Source organism: Anopheles coustani, chromosome 3 (assembly GCF_943734705.1).
Source record: "Anopheles coustani chromosome 3, idAnoCousDA_361_x.2, whole genome shotgun sequence".
Taxonomy (NCBI): domain Eukaryota; kingdom Metazoa; phylum Arthropoda; class Insecta; order Diptera; family Culicidae; genus Anopheles; species Anopheles coustani.
In genome coordinates this window covers 62,768,212-62,791,116 of record NC_071288.1, presented here as the reverse complement: position 1 = coordinate 62,791,116, position 22,905 = coordinate 62,768,212, and the positions used below count along the sequence as shown (strand labels likewise).

Here is a 22,905-nt window from a genome sequence, read left to right as displayed (position 1 = left end):
GAAGCCAAATATCCATGGCGCCAAGGTTATGCTATGTATTTAGCGGGATCAGAAGGGGCCGTTACATTATGAGTTATTGAAACCGGGTCAGACGATCACAGGTGACCTGTACCGAACACAATTAATACGTTTGAAGCGTGCCATCATCGAAAAACGCCCGGAATATGCGACCAGACACGAGGCTATAATTTTTCATCACGACAACGCTCGGCCGCATGTTGCAAGACCCGTGAAAAACTATTTGGAAAATAGTGGATGGGAAGTTTTGACCCACCCGCCTTATAGTCCGGACCTTGCTCCGTCTGACTTTCATTTATTTCGCTCGATGCAAAATGGAATTCATAAATTGCCTGAAAGATGGGAAAATGTTATAGCTTCTGACGGGCAACACTTTGAATAAAATATGTTGTTAGATTTTTCCACAATAAAGCATCAAATTTTGCTAAAAAAAATCCGGTTTTTAAGTTGTACACCCAATATATAAGTACAGACTGCTCATCAAATGGTTCAATTCGCATTCAGAAGCTAAAGAAGTTGGTGCATAATAAAAAAAAACAAAGATAATCACATATGTATTAATTGGCCACGAGGATGTCTGAAGCGAATCCCCGGGAAGCCATTCATAAGTTGACTGAACTGGTAATCAGGTATTAAATATTTTAATTTCGACACGGATAATGGAATTTTCTTCGACGGCTGGTATGGACGATAGGAAGATGCTAAAACGAAAGATGGTAAAAGTCAAATCTATGATGATGATGATAAATGGTGAACCCCTGACCGATACATATGGGGTATGAGATGCAATTGTAAAGAAACAACCATTTGACAGTTGTTTTACCAGTTTGGTGTGTCGTCACTGTACGTCATGACACTGAACTGTATTTTCATGTCAAAATGAACTCGATAGAATATAGTCATGTTTATCGCTTGCTACAGAAAAGTCTGCGTGTTCCAAATCATATTTTCTGATTAACATCCTTTTTAGGTGATGGGCCCAGAACACTTCGCATAGCGTTTTATCATCACACTGCTTTAAGCTTGTTCGAGCGATGGAGGATTAGTCGGAAAAGATGTTTTTGCCTCTCTTTGACGGCAACAATTACTCCGCCTCGAAGTTCCGGATGATGATCCTGCTGGAGGAACACGAGCTTGTTGAATGTGTTCGCAACAACGCCAGCGAGATGGACGAGCTCAAGGTATGCCACCTACTGTTGACGCTAGATTCGTCATATTCAGCTGTAGTAACGGCGCTTGAAACGATGCCGGAGGAGCAGCTTTCTTTAGAATTTGTCAAGTGTCGACTTCTTGACGAAGAGACGAAGCGCAAGGGTATGGATGCAAATGTTTCGCAGAACGATCAGGCAGCTTTTGTCGGATCAAAGAAAACGATCAGATGTTATGGCTGCAAAAAGGACGGACACAAAGTTTCGGAGTGCCCTGACCGAAAGAAAAAGAAGACGCCATTTGGTGGTAAGAAACCAAAAGCTCATTTTGCTGGTGATGGCGACCGTGGCTCAGAAGGCGGCGTTAGTTTTGTTGGTGTGAGCAGGGACGATGATGTTCCAGTTCATTCTGAGAAAATACCTTGGTTCATCGATTCGGGTTGCTCGGAACACCTTGTTAACGATAGGACGCTCTTCGACAGTTTAAAACGGCTGCAAAACCCAGTGGAAATAGCGATCGCTAAGGATGGTGAGTCGATTGTGGCTGAGTATAGCGGCATGGTAAAAATGCTTTCGAACAAGAATGGCAAACATACTGTGTGCACAGTAGAGAATGTGCTTTTTGTACCTGAGCTTAGATGTAACCTGTTTTCGGTGTTACGAGTAGTAATATGGAGCTATGGCAGAGGCGCTACAGTCATCTTAATGCCAAGAACTTGGAGCAGATTTTTCGAAAAGGCATAAAACTACCATATGTGTTTATTATGCAAGCAAACGCGAAACACATTTCCGGTACGCGAGGAGAGAAGATCATCACGAGTCATTGACCTTATTCACTCGGACGTTTGTGGACCAATTACCCCGGTTGGATTGGATGGTAAGAAGTACTTTGTAACTTTCATCGACGATTGGTCAGCTTTCACGATGGTTTTTCTCATTGAAGCAAATGAAGAAGTGTACGAGAAGTTTCGCTATTATGAAGCTGTAGTTTCGGCAAAATTTGGACAGCAAATAAGTCGCCTACGATGTGATAATGGTGGCGAATACCGTAGCAAAAGGTTTAACGAGTTTTGCAGACAGAAAGGCATTCAAGTAGAGTGGACGGTTCCCTATATGCCTGAATTGAACGGAGTTAGTGAACGTATGAACCGAACTTTGGTGGAGAAGGCCCGTTCGATGTTTGAAGATAGTGGCATAGACAAGCAGTTTTGGGGCCAAGCGGTACAAACTGCTGCTTATCTGGCGAACAGGAGTCCATCGAGTGCTATTCCATCCAATATAACACCATACGAGATGTGGGAAGGTAGCAAACCGAATATTGCCAAAATACGCATTTTTGGTTGTAGTGTTTTCGTTCATGTTCCGAAGGAGCACCGGGCAAAAATGGACGCGAAGGCATGCAATGGAATATTCGTTGGCTATACACATAACGGCTACCGTGTATGGGATGAAAGATCAAAGCAGATAAAAAATGTACGTGATGTGGTGTTTGATGAATCTAAACACTATGAACCTGTGCTTCCACATCAAAGTAATATTGTTTCGGATATATTAGTATATCCAGCTGCAGAATAAGATCCTGTTCGTGATTGTGAAATCGACGAGTCATTCGAGAACAATGATCACGAATCGATGGATAATGAAGAATCAGAAGAAGAATTGAAGAGTTTTTCTGAACAAAGTGGATCTGCATCGGAACGAAACGTGGAGTCGAATGTAAGCGAGACTGACGGTGATGATAAGTCACAGAGTGAGGAGCGACCAAAAAGGAATCGTAAGGTGCCTGGATGGCACAAAGATTATGATGTTGATGACACGGGATAAGTGGATAATGGATAAAATTCCAGATTCGTTAGCAGAAGCGCGAAAGCGGAGCGATTGGCCAAAATGGGAAGAAGCCGTTCAAGACGAAATGCTTTCGTTAAAGAAGAACAACACCTGGACTTTGACAAAGTTACCAGAATGTCGTTCACCCATCACAAGCAAGTGGGTAATCCGGATTGAACGAGGTTTCAACGGACAACCGGATCGATATAAAGCTCGCTTGGTAGCTCGCGCAACGTCAAGGATTTGACTATACTGAGACTTATTCACCAGTTGCAAAACTCGATACAACACGCACCGTGCTAGCTGTAGCTAATCATGAGAGGATGTTCATACATCAAATGAACGTAAAGACAGCATTCCTAAACGGAGAGTTTCAACAGGAAATTTTTATGCTGCAACCTGAAGGTTTTGAAGCTGGTGAGAATTTGGTATGCCGACTCAAAAGATGCCTTTATGGATTGAAACAGGCTTCAAGGGCTTGGAACGAGCTATTCCATTTATTTGTTGAGTCGAAGCTAAAGTTTAAAAGAAGCATGAATGATCAATGCCTTTACGTCTGGAGATCGGAGAAAGGAACAGCAATTATGGCAATATATGTGGACGATATTATAATTGCTGGAACATCACTTCAACTAGTTGAAACGGTGAAGAATTGCTTAGCTCATGAATTCGAGATGACTGACGCAGGTGATATTAAGGTGATCAGGAAAATTGTGTGATGCAAATAAGCCAAAAGCAGTATCTTGAGGACTTGCTACGGCGATTTAAGATGGAGAATTGCAAAGTGGTCTCAACGCCGATGGAGACTCGCTTGAAGCTTCTTCGTGGAGAGGAGAAAGATCGTACGAATCAACCCTACCGTGAATTAATAATGTGTTCAAGGTTTTTGGATGTACTGTCGTTTGGATAACCAGGAAGCAGCAAGTTGTATCACTTTCGTCTACGGAATCGGAATTGTTCGCGCTGTGTGTGACTGCATGTCATGAACAGTGGTTGGTACGTTTGCTAAGAGACATGGGACTCAACCCAGAGGAGCCAATCACTTTCTATGAAGACAACCAGCCGTCGATGCGAATTGCTGAGGAATCTAAGGGTTTTGGACGACTCAAACACGTTGAATGTTGGGCTTCACTATCTGCGAGATCTGATTCGTCAAGGAAAAATCTGTCTTCGATACATACCATCAGCAGATCAACAAGCAGACATGATAACGAAGAGTCTACCTGTAGCGGCTTTTCGTAAACAGTGTGGGGGCATCGGATTAGCTAACTGCAAAGGTTGAGCAGGGGTGTAAAGAAACAACCATTTGACAGTTGTTTTACCAGTTTGGTGTGTCGTCACTGTACGTCATGACACTGAACTGTATTTTCATGTCAAACTGAACTCGATAGAATATAGTCATGTTTATCGCTTGCTATAGAAAAGTCCGCGTGTTCCAAATCATATTTTCTGATTAACATCCGAATGCCTTTTTAAAACTGACGCATTTTATGCTCGAGAAGGTATATCCTAATTTGTCGAACTGATTGATTTCAATATAATGTCACAGACACGTGGCATAATGCCACGGATAATGTGGCAGACACGACCCACGAACTTTCTGAACTCACTCCTTACTCCTTGCCAAGCAACTCAATTGGCAATGCTTTTGGACAGGTTCGAAAGTCTACCATATAAACCACGAGATTATTAACCATTATTCAAATATTATACGACATTCCAAGTACTTTCAACGACATTCCAAGTACTTTTCAACCACTTGCAAAACACATCCGAACACCATCAACAACATTCCAAGTACTTTTCAACCACTGCAAACACATCCGAACACCATCAAACGACATTCCAAGTACTTTTCAACGACTTGCAAACACATCCGAGCACCATCAAACGACATTTCAAGTACTTTCAACGACACTCAACAGTACTTCTCAACCACTTGCAACTTCCTTAGAATATTTATAAGTTATCCGTAGAAAAATGCAATTTTAATTATATGAAATTCGGGTTTTTGACTGAATGACCTTATAATATACAGTGTGCCAATCGGTAAGTGGGACGGTCGAAAAAAGAACACTTGTCTGACTTTGCGATCAATTTTAGGGTACTTCGAATTGATAACAATGAATTTCGCTTGTAACATCTTCTTTGCCTATCTTTCTACGAAGCATGTGCAAAAAGAGAGAGAGAAAATCGGTCACCAAGCAGCGCAATGATCGAAAAAGTGCAAAAAGTCATAATTTTGCCAGCCAAACGTAAAGTTGGACACTTTGGATTCCTAAGAATTTCTGCGGCTTAAGTGTTGTGGAAGCTAACTTAGGCACGTAAAACCATTTTCTGATGATCTATGATATACTTAACCATTGTTATACATATGTACACAAAAGATGAGTTTTGATAAATTATTTACACTTTGAGGTTGATATATGGTACACCACTGAAAGGAATGGAATATTATCTTTTTTATCACATAAATCGATAAAAAATGCCGAAAGTTATCTGGTTTTATCAATTTAACCAAAGTTACTGTTTTGCGATACACCAACAATCGATAAAAATGCCCATATTGACAAAAATATAACTTGAAATAGATCATCTTACAATAACTTAAAGGACGATGATGAGAGATTCATTAAATAAATTAAATGAAAAAATAAATTTTCAAAACAAAAGTTTTTCCCTAAACGAAAAAAAAAATTAAAAAAAATGTATGTTAAACGACATATGTATTTATGTATCAGTTTTTTGTTTTTATCGTTATTACTTTTTGCACTTTTTCGATCATTGCGCTACTTGGGGACCGATTTTTACTCTCTCTTTTTGCACATGCTTCGTAGAAAGATGGACAAAGAAGATGTTATAAGCGAAATTCATTGTTATCAATTCGAAGTACTCTAAAATTGATCGCAAAGACACACAAGTGTTCATTTTTCGACCGTCCCACTTACCGATTGGCACACTGTATATAAAGGTGACATAATTTAAAGGGTATCAAAATAGTTTGGAGAATATTTGTAGCCATTTCTTTTGCAGAAAGGATGGCTCCTGCAAATTTCACAACCAGCCCTATCTGGGATCATTTTAGCCAGGTAGAATCTGGAGCAAAATGTAATTATTGCCTAAAGATATTTTCTTACACCAAAGGAAGAAGCAAAGAATTTGCTTGCGATGAATGCGACGATGCTTTCTGAATAATAGAAGGCTTCGATGAACAAGATTATAAAAGTTAGCATACAGAAAGTTCAGTTGCAACGTTGGGCAAAGTTACGAAAAATTGTTCAATCGGCTAGGATAGTACCAACCTTTAAAAAACTAGCACTAAACAGATTGAATTTAAAAACACAAATCCAAAAGTCTGGAGAACACCAGATGAGAAGCCAAGGAATTGCTCATCGACACCAGAAACAAAGTATTGATGCAAAACCTATACCCTGAGAACAACTTAAGCACAACCTACATCCCCACGGAGTTCAAAGGAAGTGTTTTCCATCGGAATTCAGCTCATCTAAAGTGTTTCGACCACTCAGTTCATCACCCGCCAGATCACAAATCAGTTCGAAACCTATTCACACATGTTGCACTGTCCACACAGATATTTCCATCAGAGGATCAATCTAACGAGATATCTGGGGTGGCAGAATCAATTCGGAAGCTAGGCCGAAACGATCAGTTCGCCGTTCATTGAAACTAGATGTTAACGTCGAATAACGGAACCGGGCGTCTCGAGAAAAGAACAGGCGCAGCCCCTAGTGCAAATGGTCATTGGCAATAATATAATGCGGTACGTAGCAATGGGCACGACAGACTAAAGGGCTATCGGAATCCAAAATAGGTTAACGTGTGCAAAAGGACAAGCCTATCGCAACGCACCGTTCTGGCGATCGCATTTTGGGGGACAAACCGAACTTCCGTCGCCAACGTACATATTTTACGTGCATCAATTGTCTGATTGCACGATCTGCCGAAACATAGCAATAACAAATGTCAAGCGAAATCATGTTAAGATAAAATTATAAAAAAAAACATATTTTCAATTGCTTTCTAGAACACAAATCAAGAAATACGAACATCTGTTTGAATCTGTTTGTTCATCGCAGAAAAATCATTGCCCGTTTAAAAATAATATGTCGCCATTTTGATGGATGAGTTATGTAAACTATTTGCTTACCGCGCAGCACTTCGAAGACACCCCTTTCGAACGCAATACATATTTATATTGTTCAATTAAGGAATACGGTTCAAAACAGCTGTTGAAAAAACTGTGTACTGTTCGCTGAAACACTGTAATGATAACATAGATTTGTATCAGTCATTTGAACACACTTAAATTTTGAGCTTCAGTTATTTTACTAACTCACCTTATTTCATATCTTATAGAGAGTGATTCTGGTGCGTAAAAGAACCGGCACTTGAGCATGGTATAGCTAGACAATACGCGACACACTGAAACCAGAAATAAATGCCGCAAGTTAGAGAACGACGAAGATTAACTATCGAATAATACTAACCTCGACGGCGTGCGTTCGAATCCAACCGATACCGGACCCCTGTTGGAGAGGACTGGCTATCAACTTACACAAAGGGAAAAGCCTTGTAAGCCCTTAACGGGGTTATTACAACAAGAAAAAGAATCTCAACCAATCACTCCACTCATCGATTCGCAAATAATAAGTTAATGTTACTGCGACTCAAACAAGCAGATGATTCAAATTACATTTTAACAAAAAAAAATTACTAAAATACGACCAAATGCTTCTAGCTCCTTTCCAGCTTAAAGCTATTCTTAGCCAAATTAACTGTTCACTTGTCAACACAATCTATCGTTGCTTGCTATTTGAAACATGTCCTGCATGGATACGTTCTCCCAAATGGGGTTTGCGATGTCCAACCCCTGCATGGCTTGCCAGCTGAAATAAAAGCATCTTATAAGTTACTTGCTCCATGATAATAAGTTATTCCATACACTCACCACTATTCCGCTGATTGTTGTTATCGGCACATTCATGATATCGTTCCGATATTCATTAGCAAAGTTATGATCTCAACAGCATGGTTGCGGATGAAATTATTGGATAAATAACACATATACGCAAACAATGCGTATTTTCAATCCTATAAATGCCGATAATTCCATACTCATGATGCAATCAGTGAGGTTATGTGGCGAACAGATCAAATGTAATGTAACGTGTTAGATCCATAAACTTCATGATTTCATAAAGTCCGAGCACAATACTGCAATAAACATTTTCGAATTACAAAATAATAAAGATTATATCTTTCACAACACAAACCTTATAAAATCTCAGACATTTTGGTTAGCGATTCATATGCGGGCACCAATCCGTACACATTCCATCAGTTCCATTCCATTTTTGTTGTTTCTAGTTATTCCAATTGTTACTCTTGCAAAATTATTGTATCACTGTTTCAGGTGAAGATTTCATTCCTAAAAATATAATATAGTTAGAAAAAATACAGTAACAAATAAATTGTTACAATACAATGCTCACCTTTTTCCTCATGATCGCGACATCCAACGACGAGGTTATGATCAGGGCAATGGCATACGTGAACATTAAATTATCGCATTAATCACACAAACTCAAATAATACCTCCTATTTCTCTCACGAATGCGATTGATTCCATATTTTTGCTTTTTCAACTAGTTCATATCCAAGAAAACTTTCTCACTGCCTGCTGTACAACAGAATTACCGAAAAGAAACCGCTCTGCAAATCCGGTTAGCAACCGATTGTTTCGTTGTTATTCACACAATCAAATCATACAAATTCCATAGCTTTTTCGTTTTTAATTGTTTCAGGTTATTCAAACTGTTACTGCTTCGGCAGGATTTCATTCCTAAAAAGATAATCCAACTAGCATTGTTGTTATCGAGCAACAGTAACAGCTCAGTTATTAAATAAATCTCACCTTTTTAGCATGATTGCGATATCCAATGGCTAGGTTATGATCATGATGGCAAAGCTGCGAGTTAAACTATCGCATAAACTACACAAATTCAATTAACACGTCCTCTTCTTACGAATGCGATTGAAAACATACTTGGTGCTTTTCCAGCACGTGCACAACCGAGTAAACTTTCTCACTGCCTACTTTACAAACTGTGTGTACTGCATTCGAGATGCAAGCTTATGGTAGAACCGAATTCCGAACCATTTACGAGACACACATCTCACGTTACAACATTTTCTACATCACATTAGCACGATTAGCATTCTTGTTATATTCATCTCTGCCGGAGAACTGCATTGTCTGCACTAAACTACGCCGCGCACCGAAGACAGCTTTTTGTTTATGGAATGAGAAATGTGATCGCAAACCCGGCCGGCGAACGTGATTAAGATGCGTTTCCACAACACTATTAGCGTTTCCACTGACAAATGGGCAAGGTTAATATAGACCAAGATACATGTAAGAGAGGTCGCAGCATCCCTGCGAACGGTTTTGCTCGAATCAGTTCATTTTACAGGCGAGGGGTAAGGAGAATCCCATCTCCACGACCCTCTACTGTGGACAAGATCGAGATAGCGGCCTTAGCCACGGCCATAAAAAATAGTTGAGACTACGACGGAGTGTCAAAATCGCCACGCTACGATGCCGTGTGGACGCGGTCTAAGAGGAATGCCCTGCGGGAAACGGCACTCAGCTCCCCTTAATTTCCACCCGTTTCACACTTCTTCCACCATTTGTTTAACCCCTCTGGTCCACAAGCATGTATGTCGCATTCTTGTACTTCATGCACTTCCCCTTACTTCGCCTGTCCCGTCCACGATCTAACGCAGTGAGCAGCTACGCACACTATCTTCTCCTCTATTCCGAATTCCGCCTCCTGCTTCAAACAAAGTAGTTGAAGCTTAAGGTGTATCGAAAGCCAAGTTTTTTGACGTTTGTATTCTTGTCTACGTTTCTTAACCATGCAAATATTTTGTCGAATCAGTTTTTCTTCTGAAAACATTGAATAATCTAGATGCAAAATAAATAAAAATACATCCCAAATTTTTGTTGCAAGGATTTAGGCTATCCATTTGGCTAATAATAGCAAAGAATCTGATTCGCATGAATGGTTTTGACATTTCGGTTTGCTTCAACACTTACCACATAACCTTGAGTTCAACAACGTTGGTATAAGCTATCAAAACGTCATTGCTGTGTTGTGCTGATGACTGTGTGATGTCGACTGGTGTGCAAAAAAATGTACAGAAAAGAGTGTTTATTGTTGAAATGTGGTAAGAAATCTACCAAAAAACCAAAATAGGTAAGTAAGATTCTGTAACGTCCGGATCGAACGCCGGCCGTCGAATTGTAGAAACCTTATGATTATGAACCTTGTAAACCTATATGAACCTTGTAAATCGCGTATCCGGTCAAGTGACATGTGTCAATTGACCGCATGGTAATGAAGTATCACTCTAATAAAGCACTCTTCATCATTGACCGCCGACGAGGTCGGACGTGCCCTAGTTGTTCGTTTTAACTGTTGGCTTTGCCATTGTAATGTGCTTATAATCTCCGTACGTGGAGCCTTATTACTTTCTGTACTTATAATCTCCGTACGTGGAGCCTTATTGCTTATTTGTGCTTAATCTCCCTGCGTGGAGCCTTTACTTATTGTGCTTAACCTCCGTACGTGGAGCCTTTTATTGATTCGCCTTTCTCATCTCCGTACGTGGAGCCTTAATTATTACATCTCTACCGTTAATGGCCGTTAGCCTTCCGGCCATTAAAATTCCTTATACAGTAATCTTTAATACCTCCAGCAACACCTTGTGGTCCAGCATTCATGGTAAGTGTAGTACAATTGTAATTGCCTATTCAAGGCATTAACATAATGTGTTTGCTTGTCTTTTCTTTTGTTTCAAGGTTCAGTACAACAACCTGATGTAAGATTAGTGAATAAAGTGAAATTGTGATAAAATTAAAGAATAATTTGTTTCGGGGTTTCGTTTGTTTGATGACATTTCAGCTCCGGGCATTGGCTCGGGTAAGGGAGCATGGTTGGAAGGGTATGGAAGGGGAGTGGGGAAGCTTGAAAAAGGGGAAAAAGTCACTCAACAACGCACACAACCAAACAAATTCCCTTAACAAAAATACTCATGTTAAGGGTGTGTTATAGGGCTTGTTAACGTAATTTTTTCCAGCAGGGTGGACCCGCTAGGCAGCTCGAAATATCGTTCTCAAAACGTCCTCCGCGCGAACAAACGTCCTCCTTTTTTGTATGGGGATGAAACAATTGGAGAACGTTTTTCGAGCAATCGTTCTCCTTGTCCTCCTCACCATACAAAACTGCTCAATGTTTGTGTCACGGAGGACGTTTTTTAGGACGATTTGCTCGAAATTGCCTAGCGGGGACATCGTTTTCCATGACGTTCCATTCTCTCTCCCATCACGCCGCACAACTTTGCTCCGCTCAGGTGTAAGCACGGATGGTTTCGCTCACAGCTATTCGTAGTCAATGATATGAATATTCATATGGAGTTCAGCCGCCTGTCAGGCGATGTCGCGTTTCGTGACGGGACGTCGCGCTGTAGTGTGGACCCCGAGTAACTCCATACAAAAAAAAATGTCGCACAAATCGCGCTGGTGTAGAAACAGCGAAAAACGCGACGTCGCGCTAGCTATTGTCAAATGTCAATTCAAAACGTACACAAACCGACAGCTGGACAAAACGTAAACAAACCGAATCACAAACGCGAACAAAACTAGCAATATTCTTCACTAAACATCGGATTTTTCGATGTAATAGTTATTTTTAGGCTTCCCAAATGTAATTCAGTTATCAAACTCCGTTTTAACTGATATTTTTACCAAAGTTTTTTCTGGTGCTGAAACGTAAACAATCTGCTCTTCAACAAGTAGGAGATGATGTGGATATATATACTTCCTACGGCGGGCCAAAATATCGTCGTTGTTTGTTTAAGTTTGTTTTCTCAGTGAATTTCAAATGTGGAAGTGCCAAACTCACTCAGGGTGCATAAAATACATAGCTAAACAAATATCATGCATTACTACCTCAAAATTCAACAAAAAATTTTAGCCGAGTTTTCGCCCCAATGTGTTACATATTTCCACATACTCTCCTATCTCTGTCGCGCTTGGCTTGCGTGATTGTTCTGTCGAAACTGGGCTACTTTTGAAACGGGACGTCGCGCTGCAGTGTGGACCCCGAGTTAAGATATTGAATGTGGCTTTGTAGAACGGTAATGTTGCCATGCCATCGATGATGCGTTGTTGCCATTATAGAGTGCAACTTGTCAGATGAAACCTGCTACTTGTGTCTCGGGGTCCACACTATAGCGCGACGTACCGTCACGAAACGCGACGTCGCTGACAGGCGGCTGAACTCCATACAAAAAAAATGTCGCGCAAATCGCGCTGGTGTAGAAACAGCGAAAAACGTGACGTCACGCTAGCTCTTGCCAAATGTCAATTCAAAACGTAAACAAACCGACACCTGAACAAAACGTAAACAAACCGAATCACAAACGCGAACAAAACTAGCAATATGCTTCACGAAACATCGGATTTTTCGTTGTACTAGTTATTTTTAGGCTTCCCAAATGTAATTCAGTTATCAAACTCCGTTTTAATTGATATTTTGGTAAAAGAGTAAATGAGGCCCCGGGCTAGATTCTCCTCTTCCTACTGGTTCACATTAAGCGCCTGAAGCTATGCAAAGCGCGACGCATGCATTATTTTCGAATATTTGATCGCTAACGGTTCGCTTAAAAGACCATAACGGTTTAAACTAATCACGCGGTGGTGGTTGAATGCGGGTTAATATACTTTTACATGTTAAGTTAATAGTAAGTAAACTATACCACACATGATGGACAGCGTGAAACGATGGGTTTACCCGAAGAAATGACTTGGAAACGGCGTCGCGCCCGCAGCGAGCGCAGCGAGCGGACTGCGCTAGGTCTACCGAAAAAGAGAGTTTGTTATAGTTTTGAGAAATAAGGAGGGCCCATACCGCACCCCCTAGATTGATTGCGTAGCCGAAATTAACGGTACACACTACGGTTCAAATACTCGTAGGTTGAATTTAACGAATTAATGTATCACCAATTGCATACATTCAGTTTAAACGTCCACAAGAGGTGTAGCCACGATCGAAAACATGGCGGCCGGGGCCTCATTTACTCTTTTACCGATATTTTTACCAAAGTTTTTTCGGGTGCTGAAACCTAAACAAACTGCTCTTTAACAAGTAGGAGATGATTTGGAAATATATACTTCCTACGGCGGGCCAAAATACCGTCGTTGTCTGTTTAAGTTTGTTTTCTCAGTGAATTTCAAATGTGGAAGCGCCAAACTCACTCAGGGAGCATAAAATACGTAGCTAAACAAATATCATGCATTACTACTTCAAAATTCAATAAAAAATTTTAGCCGAGTTTGCGCCCCAATGTGTTACATATTTCCACATACTCTCCTACCTCTGTCGCCCTTGGCTTGCGTGATTGTTCTGCCGAAACTGGGCTACTTTTGAAACGAGACGTCGCGCTGCAGTGTGGACACCGAGTTAGTGTTTTGATGGGACTTTGGAATAAAAAGCTGGAACATGCGTTATATACTTTCGAATAACTGTATAAATACCAAAGGTTGCTATTCGAGCAAATATGCGAAACCTTTCGAGCAAAAACGCGGAACTCGATCAGCATACCCTTATATGTTTTTGCTCTCTTTCTGCCTGGGGCGCTTGGTGTGCGTGTCACCTCTGACAAAACGTTGTGTGTGTGTAATCCTACTCCCCTATTAAGCGGACATCTGGGGGTTCGAAAGAAAAAGATAAAAACTGCTCGATTTTCAGTGTACCGCCGTTCGCTGGAACCTGTGGTTACATGGTATGCTGCGACCTCTCTTACATGTATCTTGATCTACCTTGCCCATTCGTCAGTGGAAACGACTATAGTGTTGTGGAAACGCATCTTAATCACGTTCGCCGGCCGGGTGTTAGTTGGCGATCACATTTCTCATTCCATAAACAAAAAGCTGTCTTCGGTGCGCGGCGTAGTTTAGTGCAGACAATGCAGTTCTCCGGCAGAGATGAATATAACAAGAATGCTAATCGTGCTAATGTGATGTAGAAAATGTTGTAACGTGAGATGTGTGTCTCGTAAATGGTTCGGAATTCGGTTCTACCATAAGCTTGCATCTCGAATGCAGTACACACAGTTTGTAAAGTAGGCAGTGAGAAAGTTTACTCGGTTGTGCACGTGCTGAAAAAGCACCAAGTATGTTTTCAATCGCATTCGTAAGAAGAGGACGTGTTATTTGAATTTGTGTAGTTTATGCGATAGTTTAACTCGCAGCCTTGCCATCATGATCATAACCTAGCCATTGGCTATCGCAATCATGCTAAAAAGGTGAGATTTATTTAATAACTGAGCTGTTACTGTTGCTCGATAACAACAATGCTAGTTGGATTATCTTTTTAGGAATGAAATCCTGCCGAAGCAGTAACAGTTTGAATAACCTGAAACAATTAAAAACGAAAAAGCAATGGAATTTGTATGATTTGATTGTGTGAATAACAACGAAACAATCGGTTGCTACCCGGATTTACAGAGCGGTTTCTTTTTGGTAATTCTGTTGTACAGTAGGCAGTGAGAAAGTTTTCTTGGATATGAACTAGTTGAAAAAGCAAAAATATGGAATCAATCGCATTCGTGAGAGGAATAGGAGGTATTATTTGAGTTTGTGTGATTAATACGATATTTTAATGTTCACGTATGCCATTGCCCTGATCATAACCTCGTCATTGGATATCGCGATCATGAGGAAAAAGGTGAGCATTGTATTGTAACAATTTATTTGTTACTGTATTTTTTCTAACTATATTATATTTTTAGGAATGAAATCTTCACCTGAAACAGTGATACAATAATTTTGCAAGAGTAACAATTGGAATAACTAGAAACAACAAAAATGGAATGGAACTGATGGAATGTGTACGGATTGGTGCCCGCATATGAATCGCTAACCAAAATGTCTGAGATTTTATAAGGTTTGTGTTGTGAAAGATATAATCTTTATTATTTTGTAATTCGAAAATGCTTATTGCAGTATTGTGCTCGGACTTTATGAAATCATGAAGTTTATGGATCTAACACGTTACATTACATTTGATCTGTTCGCCACATAACCTCACTGATTGCATCATGAGTATGGAATTATCGGCATTTATAGGATTTAAAATACGCATTGTTTGCGTATATGTGTTATTTATCCAATAATTTCATCCGCAACCATGCTGTTGAGATCATAACTTTGCTAATGAATATCGGAACGATATCATGAATGTGCCGATAACAACAATCAGCGGAACACTGGTGAGTGTATGGAATAACTTATTATCATGGAGCAAGTAACTTATAAGATGCTTTTATTTCAGCTGGCAAGCCATGCAGGGGTTGGACATCGCAAACCCCATTTGGGAGAACGTATCCATGCAGGACATGTTTCAAATAGCAAGCAACGATAGATTGTGTTGACAAGTGAACAGTTAATTTGGCTAAGAATAGCTTTAAGCTGGAAAGGAGCTAGAAGCATTTGATCGTATTTGAATAATTTTTGTTGGTAAAATGTAATTTGAATCATCTGCTTGTTTGAGTCGCAGTAACATTAACTTAATTATTTGCGAATCGATGAGTGGAGTGATTGGTTGAGGTTCTTTTTCTTGTTGTAATAACCCCGTTAAGGGCTTACAAGGCTTTTCCCTTTGTGTAAGTTGATAGCCAGTCCTCTCCAACAGGGGTCCGGTATCGGTTGGATTCGAACGCACGCCGTCGAGGTTAGTATTATTCGATAGTTAATCTTCGTCGTTCTCTAACTTGCGGCATTTATTTCTGGTTTCAGTGTGTCGCGTATTGTCTAGCTATACCATGCTCAAGTGCCGGTTCTTTTACGCACCAGAATCACTCTCTATAAGATATGAAATAAGGTGAGTTAGTAAAATAACTGAAGCTCAAAATTTAAGTGTGTTCAAATGACTGATACAAATCTATGTTATCATTACAGTGTTTCAGCGAACAGTACACAGTTTTTTCAACAGCTGTTTTGAACCGTATTCCGTAATTGAACAATATAAATATGTATTGCGTTCGAAAGAGATGTCTTCGAAGTGCTGCGCGGTAAGCAAATATTTTACATAACTCACCTATCAAAATGGCGATTTATTATTTTTAAACGGGCAATGTGAATTGATTTTTCTGCGATGAATTTTGTTTGATTTGGTTTGTTGCAACTTGGTGTAAATATTAACACGTTGACTGCCATGGCTATCATTTTTGATAGCCAGTGATATTTCCGGGAGGGCCATAGCTATCATTTTCGATAGCCACCTATCATGATTGTTGAAGTATTAAACCTTTGAAATGAAAAATTTTACTTACAAATCCTTCGATACTTACAAAGTTACATCTCCTTAGCTCTCTCTTTCAATTAAGCTTTACATAATTTGTGGTTGGTTTTAAAATAACTGTAGTGTGCAAAAATTTTAGAACCATTTTTAGCAGAACATTTCTCCTTTGTTAAATCACATGTGAATCGCTCTGTCTCTCTCGCTAAATGTCATTGCGTGTCTAGTGGTGAGAATGCTGGTAAAACGTAAGCCGTTTATTTTAGAAATCATCAAGCGCTAAACATGTATCACTTGAATCCAAATTGGGGTCTTATTTTTTGACCCCAACGTAGTTTTCGATTTAATTATCTCAAAAACGGCTGAAAATTTTTACAAAAAATGAGGCTTTTCTTAGAATCCAAAGCTACATCTAAAACAACAATTTCAGATTTTTCTGTTCGACCAGTTCCGAGAACCATCTTTACTATCCCTAGAATGCTTTTTAGGGGTCATTTTTATTGAGTTGCAGTGGTGAAGTGAGGTGTACGTCTTTACGTCTTAGCTGCTTATAACGAACTGCTTAACTATCTTTATTCCAAAGCGTTGACACTTACTAGCTAAACGCGTTATTTATATCTATGGTTCTATTTCTGGATATGTCGGTTGTATACCTATCAATTTTGACACAACATGACCCCTAAATGTATTTCTATGAAAAATGTCGAGAGCGTATAATCTTCCTTGTCTTTTTCCAGCACACACAATTTTCTTTCCTTTTGTTGCCAAAACTTTGCCTTCAGCGATTTTAACTGTCATGCCATTGTCTTCCAGCCGTCAAACAGAAAATTGCACTGTAGGTCGGGAACATACAACACATTTTTGCTAAGCGAAGGTCGCTTACTTCCATTTACTAGCATGTCCACCCGAATCGTACCGGCAAATATTGCATTGAGGAACTGGCCTGATTTTGCTATAGAGATTGACACCTGTTCGTTCAGCTCGCTCAATTCTTCGAATAGCTTTTTGTTATTGACCATGTGGTCCGTTGCTTCTGAGTCCACTATATTCTATTGTCTCCCAATGCCAAAGACAATAAACACACACTATTTTTCGCCAGTGCGATAAATGATGTTTCCCCGTTATAAGCCACATGTGCGCCATTTTTGCTGTTCCACTTCTTTTGAGGGGGCCTTCTGTTCATGAAATTATTATTTGTTCTTGAATTTCGATTTTATGAACATTTTGCTCGCCTATGACCATATTTGCTACATGCATAACATCTTATCTCTCTTTTCCTTCCTGTGAAAGCCGATTCACTTGTATAATTTTGTGCACAGTGATTTGATCGTTTTGCTGATACATCCATCAGCCTTTTTCTTCAGTGGCGTCTCGTCCACCTGAGCAACCTGTGCACTGCACAGTCATGAATTATTAAATGAAACACAACATTATTTGTTAAGTTATTGTTGGACACGTCTAACTAAAGGAAGTGCACGCGTTCGAGTCTTTGGGCGAACTTTTTTTTTTTTTTTTTATTTAAGAGATTTGGGCGAACTGAACTTATTCATTCTTTATTCATTCTTTTTATACCTTGCTGTGGTGACAGCAGTGCTGCCAGAATTTATAATTCATATTTAGCTGTCATTTCAACACTTCTCCTGGATGTGCAGGCTACGCAGAAACATCGTCACTCCAATCCCAATAGCTTGCAAAAGATGTTGTGTTTCGTCGGCCCCAAGGGTTTAGTTAGGACCAAGGGTTAGATTAGGGTTTTCTACCATACCATTCTTCATAAGGAGTCTTATCTCCATCCAGCTCACGAGTTGGACTTCTATTTATTTGATAAATAGCTGAATATACTGCTTCCCCCCACAGGGTTTTAGACACACTTCGGTAGATGAGCATTGCACGTACCTTTTCGATGATCTTTCGGTTGAGTCGCTCACTAACACCATTTTGCTGTGGTGTATATGGTATAGAGGGATGTAGAATTATACCTTTATGTCGGCAAAATGATTTAAACGCTGTGTTCATATATTCTGTACCATTGTCACAAATTAGTTTTTCAATCTTCCTTCCAAAATGTGCTGTGCACATAGCTTCGTATTCTTTGAACCGGTCCAAAACTTCACTTTTAGATTTTATTAGAAACGCAGCAGACAAACGAGTGCAATCATTTGTGAAAGTTACAAAACAGTTACAACCATCCCACGTCGGTGGTGTAATAGGTCCACAGACATCACTGTGGATTATTTCGATCGGTCTAGTTGCACGTTTTTCTTTCCTACTATTGAATGGCTTTCGTGGTTCTTTGCCGCGAACACAAGCATGGCAAAACTTTTCACTGAGATTGTTCGAAGTGTCATTTATGATGTCTAATCCATGCACCATACGTTTTGCGATTAACTTCTTTAAATTCTGGTTACCAATATGTCCATATCTGAGATGCCACAATTCAAAACGGTTTTCAACTGTTTCAGCTTTAGCACACATCGACGGAACGTTTATGATCATTTTATATAACTTATTCTTCTTTTCACCAGTCATAATTGTTCCACCATTTTTGGTCTGCACTTCCACTTTACCTTTTTCAAAAATCACTTTCAGCCCCTTTGTGTCAAATTTCTGCAGCGACATCGGGTTTAAAGATAAATCTGGAACGAATAGTATGTCTTGAAATGCAAACTTCACATTCGCATTGTATCCAATAACTGTCCCTTTCTGTTTGGCTACCAATTCGGTGCCATACTTGGCTGTTCCAATAGTTATTGGAGTGTCTATAGTTTCAAGAGAAACAAATAGGTTTTTATTCCTCACCATGTGTTCTGTGGCTCCGCTGTCTATTAACCAATCGTTGTAATTATCGTAGCTTACAAGCGCTGCTGTATTTGCTGTTGCTGTTTCGTGCCTAAACTTGAAACAATCACGCTTGATGTGACCAGTCTTTTTGCAATAATTGCAAACAATACCCTTCCTTTGTGGCTTCTGGTTAAGGCCGGTCCACACGCTCCGTTTTGCACAACGTTTTAAGTTTGCGCAGTTTTAAGACGGAATGAAAACGTTGCAATTGTGAGCGTCCAGACGGTACAGTCTTATTTATGGTTTTACACAGTTTTTGATGATATCGCAATGGAGGAGGTTCTCCTGTGGTCAACTTTTGCGTATAGGTTTGTTGAAAAAAAAGATTGGAATATCTCAGAAGACCTGGCGGGACACTTCCCATACTAGACTATTTCGTGAATTACACTATGAACCTAATGAATGGTGAATCAACTTGAGAATGGACTTTTTCACAACTGTGTCCCTATTGGCAGTTGCATTAATTTCCTTGTATTTTTCCACTAATGTTTCATAAGCTTTTCCCCTTTTCTCCATGTTACTGTAATCCGTCGATATTACACGCCAAACACAAGGAAAGCTTTGGTAAAGAGCAATAAGTTACGCTAGAAATTCTCGAAAACATTGCAAAAGGTCAGCCATTGTCGCGTGATTAGCAAAAACTATCACAAATCGAACAAAATTCCACCAAACACATTGAACAAAGCATCAATATTAGAGTTGTGTATTTCAGATTCAGATTCATGAATCTGAATGAATCTTTCAACAAAATTAATGAATCTGAATCGCTGAACGAAAGATTCATGAATCTTTGGGGATTCATGAAGATTTATGAATCTCTCGGGATTCATGAAGATTCATGAATCTCTCGGGATTCATGAAGATTCATGAATCTCTCAGGATTCATGAATCTCTCAGGATTCATGAATCTCTCGGGATTCATGAATCTCTCAGGATTCATGAATCTCTCGGGATTCATGAATCTCTCGGGATTCATGAATCTCTCGGGATTCATGAATCTATCGGTATTAATGAATCTTCATTGACTAATGAATCTTCATTGATTAATGAATCCTTAGGGATAGGAATCTTTAGGGAACAGCAAAGCGCGATAGAGGTAGGGGAGTTTTGGGAAATATATATTACATTTGAGCACAAATTCGGCCCAAAAAGTTTGTTGAATTTTGACATATTTGTTTAGTTACGTATTTCATTCAACCTTGGTTAGTTTGGCGCAAAAGAAATTCACTGAGAAAACAAACTAAAACAGACAACGACGATGTTTTGCCCCACCGTAGGAGGTATATATTTTCCCATCATCTCCTATTTTAATGAAGTGCACCCGGTTGACAAAAATTCGATTTTTTTGCAGCTGTCATGTAGTAACAGCAAGTTTTTCCATGGCAGATTGCTGGGACTCTTGCTGGAACATCATGTAGTTCCGCAGTAAAAATTTAAATTTCTGTCAACCGGCCAGTTTGTTTTCGTTTCGGCACCGGAAAAAACGTTGGTAAGAATATCAATTAAAACGGAGTTTTATAACTGAACTACATTTCAGAAGAGTAGAAATAAGTAGTAAAACAAAAACTCCGATGTTTCGTGGAGAATATTGCGCGTTTTGTTCGCGTTTGTGTTTCGGTTTGTCTACATTTTGTCCAGTTGTCGGTTTGTTTACGTTTTGAATTGACATTTGACAAGAGCTAAAGCGACGTCGCGTTTTTCGCGAGCTAATTTACCAAACTTAAAATTTCGAATCTTCCCGACGTCTAGATAAAAAGTAATTTGGTCTGAAGTACAGGAAAACGGAATCTCCCATACAAAATGTATGGACTACACGGGTAGTCCGGTTGAACGTTTGAGGGGTATCAACCGAAAAACTCGAATAAAAATTATTTAAATTCCTTGGATTTTTTTTTCTTTAGTAAAACGATAAAAAGTGAGTTTTTCTAGGCATTCTAAAAGTTTCATGCCGATACGCCAATCCAATCCAGAGTTATTTAAAAACATAAATCCAAAAACTACCCAGGTAGGCGGTTGAACGGGTAACGGTTAACATGTGAATAAATAATATGTATAATTAATAGTAAAGATATATTATCAAATATATATATTATTATTATATAACGTCTGGAGCATGCGTTTCGAGTATGCGTTCTTGCTAAGCGAACCGATCATGCGTTCCAAGTGCGTTCTTCGGTAAGCGTAACTACATGAAAGCTGCAAAAAATTTGAATTTTTGTCAACCGGGTGCACTACATTAAAATAGGAGATGATGGGAAAATATATACAGTCTGACAAGAAAGTATCCGTACAGTCATCAATTTCAACTTCAAGCCTAGTTATCTCAGCGACTACGACTAGGACAATCATTTAAACGACATCTCGTAGATAAACTTCTATTCTATCCAATGAGGTCTTAACATTTCGAAAAAGTTACTTGTAGGTCACTTTGTTCTAAAGAAACCCCAAAAAAGGCTCAAAATCGATGGCAAAAAAGTATCCGTACACCCACCTTTCTTGAAGCAAAACACCGGTTTGGTGAGGTTCTAGTAGTCAAAATATCAGCCTAGTCATTATTTAGAGTTATCAAGTGTCTAAAAGTATGGCGGCAACAATTTTATATCTATTATTTTTATATTTTAACGTGAAATGGCCGGTGAAACTAGGCAAACAGCTTCAACCGATAGAGAACTATATTTTTCTTGTGATGTAAAGGGACCCTAACTTGGCAAGTTTATGAACCCTGTGAAAAATCTCATGCTAAGTCTCAGGATTTTATAATTTGTCGAATTAACCAGGATGCAACTAGACTAAACCCTGCAAACAGACACTTTTCGTGGTTACTCAATCGCTATGGGAGGGTGATTGCTCGAAAAGCTATTAAGTTCTCCATACTTCGAGTCCTCAAACATGACGAACGAAGTGTCTAATGCATCAATCATATGATTTGGATTTCAACTCTTAAGAAGGTTTTTTGTAAATAACAATTACATTGCATTATTGTAAGTTGCAAACTTTTCATTTCCTAGGAAAGAATAAGAAAGACTGGGGATTTGCAAATCGCTGTATTTTGATGCCATTGGCGTGTAGGCTCAGTGTTTTATACCGACAGACAAAATTAAGCAATTTTGTCCAAAAAACGAGTAACAATAGACACCAGACGTCGAACTCAACCATCATTACGAGCAACGTTGTTCCAACTATAAAACACAGTAATTGAGAGTTTGTGTTATGGTGTTCCATTAAGACCATTAATCGAACTGGAAATATTGAATTAAATATGAATCATCTGTGGGACATAGTCTACTTCGCCCATTTTGTCACTTGGACTAGCCATGGCTAGGTTAAACTTTAAATGTTCAATAATATGCTCTCTGAGTAAAATATCGATCCCAAGAATAGACCATGTATTGTCCAAGAATTACCACTTTATGAGACCGTACAAGTGTTGTCGATACTCCCAAAGTCTCCGGAATCGATCTCTGTACAACATTTGTCGAAAGACGCCTAGATTTACCATGAACGGGACATTATCTTGATCTTAGTAGACCCCTTTAGAAACATTATAGAAATCGGGTCAAATTTCCAGCATCTTTCGAAAAAAAAACTTGTAGAAATGATGCCTTGGCACTTGCTGGCCATTATTGAGGCAAGTGGCATTGATTGTAACATATTGGCACATCAGGTACCGATGGCACATCATCAAT

At 39.4% G+C, this 22,905-nt stretch overlaps 2 long non-coding RNA genes across 2 annotated transcripts; one reads left to right on the top strand and one right to left on the bottom strand.

Moving 5' to 3' along the window:
• Positions 1 to 7,116: 7,116 nt before the first annotated feature.
• LOC131260242 (uncharacterized) lies at positions 7,117 to 7,609 on the bottom strand. The gene is made up of 3 exons (XR_009178138.1): positions 7,502 to 7,609; positions 7,352 to 7,436; positions 7,117 to 7,274 (listed from the first exon to the last, which is right to left on the bottom strand). It is a non-coding gene; the product is annotated as an uncharacterized LOC131260242 (long non-coding RNA).
• A 6,949-nt stretch (positions 7,610 to 14,558) lies between these two features.
• LOC131271532 (uncharacterized) lies at positions 14,559 to 16,532 on the top strand. The gene is made up of 6 exons (XR_009180122.1): positions 14,559 to 14,806; positions 14,871 to 15,025; positions 15,085 to 15,350; positions 15,413 to 15,811; positions 15,877 to 15,961; positions 16,039 to 16,532. It is a non-coding gene; the product is annotated as an uncharacterized LOC131271532 (long non-coding RNA).
• The last annotated feature ends 6,373 nt before the right edge of the window (positions 16,533 to 22,905 follow it).